The 14,741-nt window shown below is 39.2% G+C and overlaps 1 non-coding gene across 1 annotated transcript in view; it reads left to right on the top strand.

Annotated features, from left to right (window-relative positions):
• trnap-agg (transfer RNA proline (anticodon AGG)) overlaps positions 1-47 on the top strand; it is a 72-nt gene extending 25 nt beyond the window's left edge. Inside the window, exon 1 of the tRNA in view lies at positions 1-47. This exon is cut by the window's left edge and continues 25 nt beyond it. This is a non-coding gene — a tRNA (tRNA-Pro).
• The last annotated feature ends 14,694 nt before the right edge of the window (positions 48-14,741 follow it).

Genomic DNA, 14,741 nt, shown 5'->3' with positions numbered 1-14,741 from the left:
CTCGCTTAGGGTGCGAGAGGTCCCGGGTTCAAATCCCGGACGAGCCCGCAGGGCAGGAGAGTTACTCCTTCTAGTCAGTTGTCTGATTAACTTCGGAACTGTTGTGAAGATAAGCAATATTGACAAGAAGTTAAAAATTCAACCACTTCACCTACGTGTTGAAAGAAAGGCTGCTTATCCAGTCTCTTCTCACAAGATTTCATAAGGCAGAGTTGTCCAAAATTTGTGGACCATGGACGTGCTGCACATTTTTTTGAGTTCCAGACAATAATTACAAAGCCATAACCAACAAGGAAGACATAAAAGAGTCAAGGCAAAACCCACAGGTCGAATAATGCGGTCAAGCTAGATGCAGACGTGAATACCATTCACTGGACGGGGAAATCCCAGATGATATGTTTTTCCGTGGCTCGTTGGTCTAGGGGTATGATTCTCGCTTAGGGTGCGAGAGGTCCCGGGTACAAATCCTGGATGAGCTTGCAGGGCAGGAGAGTTAGTCAGTCAGATGTCTGATTAATTGGCTGTGCCAACGGTGTATGAATGTGTGTAAATGGTTAGCTTCCTCCTGATGTGCAGGTTGGCACCCTGCGTGGTAGCCCCTGTCATCAGTGTATGAATGTGTGTGAATGAGTTGTTAGTGTAAAGCGCTTTGAGTGGTCGAAAAGACTAGAAAGGCCATTACCATTTACCAAAAGAGTCAAGGTAAAACCCAAACAATGCGGTCAAGTTAGATGCAGACATGAATAGCATTCACTGGATGGGGAAATCCCAGATATCATGTTTTTAGTGGCTCCTGGGTCTAGGAGTATGATTCTCGCTTAGGGTGCGACAGGTCCTGGGTTCAAATCCCGGACGAGCCCGCAGGGCAGGAGAGTTACTCAGTCAGATGTCTGATTAACTTCGGAACTGTTGTGACGCTATGAAATTAAAAAGTCAACAACTTCACCTACATATTGAAAGAAAGGTTGCTTATCCAGTCTCCTCTCAGGATGTCATAAGGCAGAGATGGACATGCTGCACATTTTTTTGAGTTCCAGACAATAATTACAAAGCCAGAACCAACAAGGAAGACATAAAAGAGTCAAGGTAAAACCCACAGGTCGAATAATGTGGTCAAGCTAGGTGCAGACGTGAATAGCATTCACTGGAAGGGGAAATCCCAGATATCTTGTTTTTCGTGGCTCGTTGGTCTAGGGGAATGATTCTTGCTTTGGGTGCGAGAGGTCCTGGGTTCACATCCCGGACGAGTCCCAGTGGTAGGAACGTACCTCTTGCTTCTTTAGTAATTTTGCAAGTTTGAATCCTTGAGGAACTGTTGGAAAACTATGACATATTAAGTACGTTTCATGCAGAATTTGTTTGTAATGGAGTATTTAACTTGGTTGTATTGGTACCTTTACTGCAGTAAAGGATCTTCTTCCACAATTGAGGATTAGGTTTGGTTTCTAACCCTAAGACTAGATGTACTATATGTGGCTGAAATCGTATTATGTTCGTGTGTGTGGTTTGTCAATTTTTTAAACACACCATCAGACAGACACACTCATAGCACAGGTTGAGCTCTTCACCGCTCCAGTGGTGCTGATGTGCTGTTTTATTGTGTTTACAGTGCAGATATAATGAGAAGCAAGGTTCGACCCAACCCTGCCCGCTCCCCCCCCCCGAGAATCTGCACACGCACACAAACCTACAGTATGAATTCACATGCTGTAGATATTCAGCCAAATGTTTGCCAATGGTAACATATTAGAATGCAAAAGGAACATCTGCAGGTGATAAATAGTGACACATGTATATGTTAACCCCTCCAACTGTTTGATTCCACCAGCCTGTGCAGTAGGCCCACATGTTAATGCAAGGGAAGTTATTTTGTGATTAAATGGTTTCTTACAATATCTTCGATTTGTTTAGTTTTTTGTTTTTTTCAAAGCCTCTCAGAAGATCAACTTAGCTAATAGTTTGTGAATCCTGAAAGAGAAAATGGTCTGACTTCTGAAATGCTTTCCGCTCTTCATGAATACACTGCATTAGTGGAAAATGTGCCTTAAAGCTAGACTGTAACTTCTGAGAGTAGAAATAACATTCTTCCCTTTGTAAAAGCTGATGTTGAATTTTTAAGCAATAAAACACACCCTTGCTCAATTCACTATGCTCTGCGGTTTTACACCTACATCCTTCCTTGGTTTGGTATAACCACTATCTAATGGTGGCTAGTGTTAGCTTATAATACCAAACTTTAGACAGATTGGTGACAAACTTTAATGCCTCCCCTCTACTTCTACTTCTTGCAGGCATCCATGGTTCAATTCCTGGCCAGTCCACATGTTGATGTGTCCTTGGGCAAGATACTTAACCCAAATTGATCCCGATGGATGTACCAGCAGTGTGTGAATTTGTATGAATGGTTAGTCTCCCTCCTGATGAGCAGGTTAGCACCCTCAGTGGTAGCTCCTGTCATTAGTGTATGAATGTGTGTGAATGGGTGAATGAGACATGTTGTGTAAAAGTGCTTTGAGTGGTCAAAAAGACTAGAGAAGCACTATATAAGTTTTTATATTATTATATATTACATTTACCATTTTCATAGAATGTTTATCTGCTGAAATACTGTAGAGATATGTGGGTTTTGTATAAGCCTTCTGGCAAAGTGTTGCGTTTCACCTGAAGAGGGTTTTTAAAAAGATAAATAAATAAAATAGGCATTGCAGGGGTTACATAATCAAGTTTCATCAGTGGTCCTACCATAATCAGTATCAATCATGAGATTGGCCAGCAACTGTCTAATGATGACATTATTCATAACTGACGATGACGTTAATAATGCAAATCAAATCAATAAATACATTATGTTCTGAGTGTTTCATGTTGGTTTTGTTCTACCTTCCCTGCAGGAAGGTGCAACATAGCAGGATTTTTTTGTGAAAGCTTCATCCTTACTGATAATGTTTCTCACCTGCAGTTTTCATGCTGTTCTGCTGAATAATACATGCATCTCTGTCCCCTTCCATGATAGAGAATATAATAAATATAATCAATACATGTCACATTAAGAAAGTATTTAATTTGGATGCACACGGAAATGGTGCAAGATGAAAGATTCAGATTTCTGTTCTGTTAAACTGTGACAGGTTCATATCTGTAGCTGATTTGGCTGGTTGAGAGACAGCCCACGCAGATCATTATTTTAATTTCCCCCACCTTTTCAGTCTTTTTCTACTAGTTTTGCCAGCACTCTTTCCATCAGATGACACCATCATACAGTAGACTGCTGTGAAACTAGAGGCCAGAGGGTGTCACACCGAAGACTGATGGTTACCCTAGGGCCTAATCAAACCTTTTCAGCATCATTTACTTTGGTAATTATGCCAAGTGCCATATGTTAGTGGTCTGATATCTAGAAGCACAGTGTATTCTTATGTGCAACATATTAATCTGAGCTCAAAGGTCCACTTATAACAGCTTTAAGAGTTTCAACTGCATCTCATGGTCTTCATTACTTGACTTTAACATTTCAACATGCCAACAATTATTTCCATTATTGATCAAATATTTGGTCTAAAATTATGAGAAATGTCCTTAAGCCCAAAGTGACATCTTCATAATACCCCAAAATATTGATTTCAATTTCACATGAGACAAAAATACATAAAATCCTTACTACAGAGAATGTTTATTTTTGCTAGAAAAACAGCTTCATTGATTAATGTGTTGTCAGAACAGACACTGATTCATTTTTCTGTCAATCAGTAAATCAACTAATGACTAATTAGGTGGTGCTAACTCCGGTGTAGTCTTTTCACCCAGGTGTGGAAGTCCATTCACTTGGAAAGAAAAAGCATTTTATGTTAATTCATATCAACTGACGACACCTGAGGATGTTCACCTGGCTAAATGAAGACATTTGTGGCTGATAACTCAGTTTGAGCTGAAATTGCAGTCAAAAGTTTGGACACACTTTTGACTGGCAATGTATTTTATTGCTGCTACTTATTAATCATGTGTAGAGGGCTTAGAGTCTGTCTCTGGCTGTACTGTTTGTTCTGCATCGTGGCTAAATGAAGCCAAACTGAAATCAACAGCTCTTGTTGACCTGCCAGCTGGACCACAGAACAGTGCATGCTTCTGCCTCCAATCAGGAGAATTAATGTGGTCAGTACTGTAGGTCATTTATTATAATCCCAGTCTAAGTCTTTCCAGAGGCTGTGTTTTAGAAGGTCCCCAGAGCTCATTTTTCTATTGTTCCCCTGCTCATTGTTAACAGGCAGTTTTGTAGTGCCAAGCAGTCAGCCACAGTCTGTACTCTCCCATTGCATCCTTCATCATTAGGCACAAACAGCCTATATACATTAACTCTCCTTTATGACTATCTCTTGCCTGTTCCTTTATGGTCCGAAGCTAGCATCTAGTTGTTTTTCCCTCAGCTGCTGGGGTCAGCAGGTCACATTTTGTTTGTTGATTGATCTTAGAAGGAAGCATGCATTCCTGACCTGCTAGCTTCACATGGTCATTAGAATTCTCTATATAATAAGGTTCCAAAAGTGAAAGAGTCGTCTGGTCTTTTTTAAAATGAATATATCTATTTTACCTCAGCAATAATGAGATGTAGACCAATTTTATTTTATTTTATTTTATTGCCAAGAAAGTTTTATACAAGTCATCTTTACAATATGAAGCACAGGTTGATGTATGGACAGCAAGGGATTTTCAAAATGGAAAATAGATGAAAATGTTTGCAATAGATGAACTGCCGAAAGGGTTTTAATATTTCTAAGTTGGGTATATACTGACACAGACCTCATTAAAATGATGCTCCACAACATTCATCATCATGCAGTGTAGGATTTCATTCATTGAGAGCACCACCACAACACTAGATGAATATGTCATACAATAAACAGTCTGCTTTATCTGTGCTTTTATTTTACAGTGCAAAGACCACCAATGCCAGATAAGGAAGTGGCTAACTGAAAACAAACGGTAGCCAAAACAGTTGGCATGGTGAACAGATGTTGATATAAATTTTTTTTTTTTTTGGTAAATTGTTTTTTTTTGGTGTGGGTGAAAAGAATTATATATGCTTCCTTTAGGAAACATTATTCGGAAACACTCAATACATTTTCATTGTTATGCAGACGATACTCAATTATATCTATCAATAAAGCCAGGTGATTGCAAACAGTTAACCAAACTACAAACATGCCTTAAGGACATACAGACCTGGATGACCTGCAACTTCCTGCTACTAAACTCAGAAAAAGTTATTGTGCTTGGCCCCAAATACCTTAGAAACACATTATCTGATGACATAACTACTCTGGATGGCATTACTTTGGCCTCCAGCACCACTTTAAGGAACCTAGGAGTTATATTTGATCAGGATTTGTCCTTCAATTCCTACATAAAACTAATTTCAAGGACTGCCTTTTTTCATCTGCGTAATATTACAAAAATCAGACACATCCTGTCTCAAAATGATGCTGAAAAACTAGTCCATGCATTTGTTGCTTCTAGACTGGATTATTGTAATTCATTATTATCAGGCTGTCCTAACAAGTCTCTAAAGACTGTCCAGCTGGTCCAGAATGCCGCTGCACGTGTTCTGACAAAAACTAGAAATAGAGATCATATTACTCCCATTTTAGCTACACTGCATTGGCTTCCTGTAAAATCTAGAATAGAATTCAAAACCCTTCTCCTCACTTTCAAAGATCTTAATGGTCAGGCTCCATCATATCTTAAAGAGCTTATAATACCTTATGTACCTACCAGAACACTGCGCTCCCAGCATGCAGGCTTACTTGTGGTTTCTAGTATCTCTAAAAGTAGAATGGGAGGGAGAGCTTTCAGTTATCAGGCTCCTCTCCTGCGGAACCATCTTCCAGATTGGGTCCGAGAGGCAGACACCCTCTCTACATTTAAGAGTAGGCTTAAAAGCTCCTCTCTCCTCCTCCCTCTCGCTCTCTAACTATCCATCTATATCATCGGGATGACAGATTCCAGTCCCGGACTAGCTTCAATGTTGATTTTCAGTGTGCTTCTCTCTCCTATCCTTCCTCTCTCTCCTCTCTACCGTAACCAGTCGAGGCAGATGGCCTCCCACTTTGAGCCTGGTTCTGCCTGAGGTTTCTTCCTGTTAAAAGGGAGTTTTTTCTTGCCACTGTCGCCAAGTGCTTGCTCATGTGGGAATGTTGGGTCTCTTTAAAATTAAACCTGAAGAGTACGGTTTAGACCTGCTCTATGTGTAAAGTGCCTTGAGACTACTTTTGTTGTGATTTGGCGCTATATAAATAAAGATTGATTGCTTGATTGATTGATTGATTGAATGAATGTTGGATATTGTGGCCTAAGCCCTGCATTTCTGTGTTTATGATGTGGTTCCGTTTGCTTCTTCTTAGGGATGGGAGTGAGTCACTAAATCCAATGGAGTTTCCAAGTAACTCTGGGTCTTACTGGCAAGTGAGGGTAAAACGAAGTGTGAGATTGACAGATGGACTGGTTTGATGTGAGCATTGTACCAGTCTATTGTGCGGAAGAGGGAGCAAAGCTTGAAGTAGATGTGTTGGTTAGTACCCAAAAGAACAATATCATGGATACAAATAGCTGAAATGAGATTCTTCCAGGTGGTCTGGGCTCACCCACATAAACAGGATGAGGAGCTCAGACATCTGATGGGAATTTGGAGTAAAACAGCTATTCTTTTGCTAGAGGAATCACATTCAGAGAAACTGTACTGCATCTGATGCATTCTGGGAATCCAAAAAGATGGAGCCCATGGAGTGGACTCAGTATTTGCTGGAGTGATTACACATCCCATGTAACCGGGGAACACCTAATGATCACTCAGGAACAGCTCGTGGAGGTGGCTAAGGAGTTGCCATCGCAGCCCAGATCTCAATATGCAACAAAAAATGGATGAAGGACATTTGTAATCCCATACGTTTCTTGCAACTAATTGGAGGGTCCAAACCACTACTTTAGATCACAAGGTTAGACTGGATTTGATCGCAACATACCTGGTTGCACACACATCTCTGGTGCTGAGCTGGTGAGTAACATGTTAAGAAAACCTGAATGATGAACACAGCTACAGGGCTCCATTTTCTTTCCAACACATAAAAAAAAAGGTGAAAATGTTTTGGGGGTGCATTAAAATGTCTTCTTTGATTGCACCAGCTTGGTATCGTAGTGAGCATTTCCCTGCAGTAATAGGACATGAGCTGTAGTGGGTGTACTGTTGCCAGTTTAGAGGCACAGTGCAATTTTTGAAGCCAAGGTTGACCACATTTAGTGCAGTTTGCTGCTTGCCTACTCAGAATGGGTCAACAGCATGGCTCACCTGCATTCTGTGATATTTTCAGCTCTGTATTCGGTGAAGGCACTCCCACGTTAACCTCTCTAGAATCACTATGTTTCACTTTTGGTTTTTTACATTCTTCAACAGGCTGAGAAGAAACAATATGATTTGATTTGATTCCAACAGAAACCTGAGCTGAAGGTCATTTTCTTTCCTCTGTTGATGATCTATTTCATCTATAGTCTACAATTGGAATGATAAGCATTGTCTAGCCACAACGGCACATGCCACATCTACTTGTTAAATCTTTTGCATCCTGCACCACAATAACTACAGAAATCTCTGAGCTTTTGTGTCTTCAGAGGCCAAATAATATACACTATTAGACACAATGAAGACACTTCCACTGCCAGATCTTAAACATGTCCAGAAAGGACATTATCTTCTCTTGGCAGTATATTTTAACTGCAGTAACCCTGCTTGTATCACTGCATAAAATTCCACTTAAGAGAAATCTCCACAGAATTCAAGCTGTCAGTGTGTCATGACGGGGAAAGCCCTGTGTTTAAAGGAGAAGATAGTAGCTCAGGTGATTGGCCTTGATTCACAGCTTCTAGCATGGGCACTTAATGTATGGTAATGCATTCTTTCTGATTCCACCCTGTGTCCATGTGTGCCATGGATATGGTAGAAGCCTCACCATGGAGCCCAGGTAGTGTGCTTTTGACTACAACTCTGTCATGATTTGGGAAAATATAACCCAGAATAAGACAAGAAATTTAGCTAAAATGAGAAAGAAATTAATATAAAATGGAGATATGGAGGTTTTGGCCAGTTGTTTGTTCTAACAATACATTGTTTCTGACATGAGGCTGAAGAGTCTTGTACAGCTCAGTTAATGTAAAATAGGTGAATTTTTCCATGGTTACAACATTTTACAGGATTTGCTGAGATCATATGTGTTATCATCAGTATCCATACTGACTGTAGTAGATGTAATTTTGTTATTGAAGAATAGTGTGAGATCTTCATGTAATTACACTTAATTTCTAAGAAAAACAAAGTTGCCTCAATTGTCTTATCATTGTATGGCCTTTGCAGACTTTAACACATTGAATACATCAGGACTGGTTCACATGTCCGTATGGAAATCTTGGTGCTAATTCTGAGCTCTGATGGGCTTGATGTCATCCAGCGTATTGACTGAGTGCTCCTCAAAGCCAAAGAGAAGGCTCAGTTTTGGCATGCCAATAAAGTGCCTCTGTCTTTTTTTTTGCCTTCCCTCATCCACACCAATACATTTTCCCATTTCATTTGTAGATCTGGCATCACTCTGCAGCAGATCCTGCAATTAAAATGTAACTAGCTTGTGTCACTGTCAGCACAATTTGTCATTTCAACTTGAGTGTTGTTTGAATTAAGAGAGTGAAGGAGAATTAATCTTGGGAATGGCATATTGCAGCTTTCCTTTGTGCATACATATGAATCTGATAGACAGCATCAGAACATGAGGACACAGTGGATGATGTACAGGCTGGGACTAGACTACTGGCAAAACAAATTTCGTACACTTTAGTGTATTTTTAGTGTATTGTTATACATTTGTGATGAACTGTTAACACTCAATATGGCAACTGATATTCTATATTTGTACTTACTGCCAACAAATACCATGTGCAGAGTCAAACCAACAATGCGTATATATCCTATTGAACAGAAGTGCCTGCTAGACGTGGAGATTAACTACTCTTAACAAATCCTCAAAACAGGCACAGAGCCACAAACACATGGCTTCCTTTTTGTCGAAAAGACAAAATAGTTAATAGCTCATTTCTATTTTACAAATTTTTCAAATTTTTTAAATAATTAAAATTGGACTTCAAATCAGTGAATCTGAAGTAACTTGTCAAGCCTTGTAAAAGCAGAGAATGCAGTTGGGCCACCTGATGTTCAAATGTTGAAGTTTCTCCATTTACTACAAAACAAGCAGAATTCTGAGTACAACAAGGTATGTATTTTAGAGTAGACCGTCAAACTATTTCTGAATCACTGAATAAATAAATATGTTATTTGAAGGTTAACTTGCCATCAAGAATGTTCTTCCTCTTAATGCTGGATTACACCAGTCCGCAAGATCGATACAGAAATCTTCGACATCAAAGCCTGCCATCTGGAGGGTGAGCAAAAATAATTGTACATAATGTAAAATATTGCCAGCTCTCTAAGATATTGCAGATGCAGAATGCAGTTGTGACTGTCAAGCCGTTACCTTGGAGTACACCAAGCCACCAGTGAGTGCATGTGCACAGTGTTGCAGGGACAGCCAAAAAAGTAGGTGGATGGATTTTGGTCCAGGACCCTGTTCTTAATGGAATTCCCGATTCCCAGATTGGCACTGGCACATGTCAAGAAATTGATGAGTCATGCCTTGTGAACTGTTTAACGGTGAGTGGATTCATCATCTCTCTCCCTGTGATGACACAAATGTATCCAACACATACAGAATGTGCAATTTTGGGTGTGACTTGTTGTATTTATTGCTCATGAGTAGTAGGAATATACAATAGATTTATTAATTGTACATAGACCTTACTCAGCATTCATGATCAACACAAACAAACACATTGACCAGTATCATTGGACCCATCAGTGGCTAAAGAAAAGGGCTGATCACAAAGTTTTTTCACCAGCTCATCTATCAAATAAGGGATCAGGGAAACACTTGAACAACAGACTCAGGTGATCCGAAAATGCCTATTGAGATGTAGTGCCGCACTATTGTCATGATCACCTTCACCTAGGGTCTTCTGGTCTGTGGTTATATGATGAAGTACATATAAAATGGTAAACCCAATCATAATTGAGTTTGCTGCAGTAATTTTGGTATTTTGTACAAAATCAATGTATTAATTTAATAAAACCGGCAAATGTTTGTTCATATAACTTCAATGGTATTTGGTCGTGGTATCTTAACCCCGACTGAATAACCACTTAACCAGCTTGTATTCTAATCACCTGTGCTTCCAATTGAGCCATCTCAGTGCTTTGTACTGTGAAATTGTTCATTTTAGATGAACTGTCAAAAAAATAAAAATTAAACTGTGATTCCCTGTTGATGTTGCAAATGACTTTGGTTCTGCCCTGGCGTCTGCATTATAACTCATGCCGGCATGTTGCACACCAAAATTGAAAAGGTGTAGTCCCAGGTGTGATGAAAGAGAATTCCTTGGTTCACTGTAAATTAAATTTGGAGCCATGTGAGGTTGCCCCTGCATTCTTCCTTTTTATGATGGAAAAAACTGTGACTCACACTCTCTCTCTACAGTCTATGGGCAACAGATATAGATTTGTAATTAGCCAATGGAAGAAAGTGTAGACGCTTACTTAACATAATACAAACTGTAACAAATTGTAAGCATAATGGAATCAAAAAGTGTGATAAAAAGCAAGCTATAGTTGCAGTTATTTGCTAGCAAATGTTACAAGAAAAAACTACTTCCATTGTTTGGTGATGCTTTCATAATTTTCTCTGCCATGCACTTAACGTTAGGGAGCTTATGTAAACTGTTTACATAGCTTAAAGTTACTGTAACCAGTGCAGCTAGTCTGGTCGGAAGGGGGCTGGTTAATTTAAATTTAAAATGTTTATTTTTATGCATTTGTGATGATACGTGTCCTTTGGGTGAAATGGAAGGACAGTGATATAACAATCGATGAAAATCAGCAAGTCTTGTGAGCAGGGTTAAATAAGTTTAAAATATCACTATTGTTTTAATAAGTAACTCCTCTGTCACTTTAAACTGGTAATAAACACCAGGGAGAAAAAGCTGAGCAATCCTCTTGTTAAGAGTTTCAAAGTAAGCAGTGTAACTTTCATCTTTGACATTCAGCTAATCATTAATATCATGTGACAGCATAGCCGCACAAAAATAATGAATGGGAAATTCCCACTTGAACAGTTGTTCCACTGTGTGTTACAGCCATGCAACTCAATACAGCATCATCATTATTATTGCTAGCTGAATCAACTTAAGAAGTCTCAGGAACATAATTAATCTACCTCAGTCATGGTTTCACCATGTATAACTATATACTAGCCCTAAAACTACACTGCTGCATTGTGGGAAACAATGCTAATAAATATGTTTAGAAGAAATATGGTGAATAAAGGCTAAATGACCCATCTAAACACAACATTCAGGTGAGAGGAGAAATGAGTCATGCTACATAAGGATAATAAAGACATAAACTCTGATAGGGGTTGATTTCTACAGCCAGTGGCCTGTTGTTATATCAAACAGCGCATTGCTACCGTTGCAAGGCACTGTTTGACCAATCACCTTCATATTTATTCATGTGTTGCTGTTGTTGGCACTGTTTCCCACAATGCATCTGTGTAGTTTTAGGCTATTATAGAGTTTTGCTGCACGGTGTTGTTTGTGTATTGGTAAGCAAGTTTTCATTCAGTGTTGTCATAAAAGCCATATTTGTATGCATTTTTTTCATTACAATAAAAATACAGTTACTTTTGTTTAACATTTTAATCAAACTTTTAAACACTCTAAGAGAGTGTTCAGTTCTGAAAAACCTTGAACTGAACACAGAACAACTGACCACATTGACATGATTGCGCTCAAATCCTCCTCTGTCTCTGCTGTGTGTATCTGGCCTGTACCACTACACTCACTGTCTTCGGAGCGTCTGCCCTCATTCCTTCTTTAAATAATGGTATGATCCTAGTCTGTCCTCGCATGTGATTGGCCGAATGGTGTGCCCATCAAAATAAACTCCCACCCCTGCCTGCATGGATTCTCAGCCAAACGGACTGAGCAGGAGGCTAAAGATTCGGCTCTCTCCAACGGGCATTGGCTCTTCTCATTCACTACAAAGCATCGGCTCATAGAGCACATCACTAATGTAGAGTGTTTGAGAAAACTGCATTTTCGGTAATGAATGAGAAAAAGTCCTAAAATCACATCGCATGTATCTATGTAACCCCCATAGCCGCCAAAAGTGATGCAGCTTTCAGAAGATAACTAATCAGAACAGAGTGGCCTTATTGGGAGGCAGGAGCTAAAATGAATACACAGTGAGGGGAGTTTTTGAACTGTAAGTCATGTAAAGACATTCCAGGAAATAAACAGACCTGGGAATTTGCAGAATATGCTCCACTTAAGGTCACACAACTCAAACACTTCATTAAGGTTAAGGACATATTGTAGTAAGGGTACTTCAAAAAGGAAATCAAGTATTAAATGCAATTATGTGAATCCATTCCCATAAGTCTCCTTCTATATTATTGCTCTCTGCATCACTTCACAATCTGGAAATATGCATGATATGTCTCCTATAAGATATTTCTGCCTGGACCAAGCTAGTGGCCTGACAATTACAATGTAATTACTTTGATATTACTATGTCACACAATATGTTTTACTGCCTGCCTTTGACATGGTTATAACCTTGTGAATGTCTTTTTATAACCCTGATCATCAATGAGGGGCAGCCACTGTCAGCGTCCCATAATTCAAAAGTATATCTGCACCATAATTCACCAGTTTCCATGCTGCTGTAGCCTTGGAGCAAGACGACCCACATTGTCAAGAGTCTCACAGCACATGGCACACATAACTCATCATATATGTACCACCACACATTATAACATATTACGACTACGGATGGCTGTTCATGAATAATCCTTTGACTCTCACTGATGGGGGAAGGCAGTGTTCACATTTACAGATATGGTTTAAGCTTTAAATATGACCACATAAGGGGATTTTGCAGCCTTTTAGGCAGTTGTAACCAAGTTCTTGCCAGCAAAGATCCCTTTTTAAGAACAAATACTGGGAGTCTCACTCAATGTAATGCCATGAGAAAGAGCAATCAGATTGTGTGATGCATGGATGGCATGAGTAATTTTCCCATCCAAAAAGATTGCATGGTAAGAGGCATTGATATTGTGTGCTGGTGCAGTTTGTTGGTTCTCACTAACCGCCAGTTACGTGCAGTTCACCTAACCATGATATACTTGGGCTGTTCCCCCTCGAATATTCAACATTAATCTAATGAAAATAAATCACTGAAATAGCACTTATGTACACAAAGTTAGAGTGAAAAATAGAAATAACTCACACACTATAAAAGCCTAAGCTTTAATGTGAAACAAAGGCAGTGGGAGGTGATTATTCTGAATTAGCAATACCTAATGGAATAGTCAAACTGGATTTTATTTCCTACTCATTTCAATATGGAACAAGGTGAGGTACAAATGGACCTGGCTCTTCCACTTTTGTGCAGAGTTCAATCTGATCAATCTTTTCCTTTTTAAGTAAATTTCAATGAAGTATTAGAATAGAAAGTCTTTATTGTCATTGTACAAAGCACAACGAAATTGAGATGCTGTCTTTAAAGTGTAGAAACAAAAAATAAATAAATAATTGCCATTATTTAATGCAGTTTAGTGCATTAATGGCTTTAGCGTAAAAGCTGTTTTGAAATCTATTTGTGCGTACTCTCAATGTAGACGAGAAAAACAGCCAAAAAAAAGCACAGAAAAGGGGAGCACCAAGCCGCTGCGTCTAGACGCGCCGACATGCACATATGTAAGTTGAAAGAGTTTGATTAATGTAATCATTCCACCTCTTCATTCTCGCCATGAAGTGACACCTTTGTAAAGCAAATATAAGTTCACTGTAAGAAATAGAATGTCAACAGTCCTCATTCTGTACAAAAAGTAATTAAAAAAATTCAGCTAATGTCACTATGAGACTCCAGTAGTCTGAAAAAACATATATAACAATATATTTGCTTGGCAGCTGTGTATAGTATTATTTGCCAATGTTTTATCCTGGCAACAAACTTTGGAAGTTGTATCATCCCTGTTGCTTGGGAAAGAAACAGTTTCAGGGAATTCCATATAAAGAACACACAGCTGGATTACCAAAGTGGGAAACTGTGCAAGGGCCCCAGACCCCAAGGGACCCCAAAAGCCATTTGCCAACAGTGTGATAGTTTGACTTTTGTTTGGGAATATGCACCAATGGCGCATATGTTTAGTTGAGGCAGACCATTGAAGTCACATTTGCATTAGCTGACCGGCATTGCTGCTAAATTCATGTTTCTCAATTACTGGCTATCAGCTAACTAGTGACATGCAGTTATATACCTGCAAGTGCTCAGCATGGCTATTAAAACCTGACATTACATGACATCACCATTAGCTCCTGCAGCCTCCTTCTGTGTATGTGCAAGTTTAAAATAGAAAACAATCAGTGCATAAAGTTGCTGTTTTTAATGAGAAATTAGTAATCACCACCTCATGTAACCGCAACCACCTCAGTAAACACTCATTTGTAAAATTTGTCCACATTTTCTAACTACAATAATAAGCATGTGGGAAGCAAAACAATGCAGGCCTATTAGCTTTCAACAAGTAAGATTTTAT

Source organism: Scomber scombrus, chromosome 7 (genome assembly GCF_963691925.1).
Source record: "Scomber scombrus chromosome 7, fScoSco1.1, whole genome shotgun sequence".
In the NCBI taxonomy this organism is placed as follows: Eukaryota; Metazoa; Chordata; class Actinopteri; order Scombriformes; family Scombridae; genus Scomber; species Scomber scombrus.
This window is presented reverse-complemented; position numbering and strand designations above follow the sequence as displayed.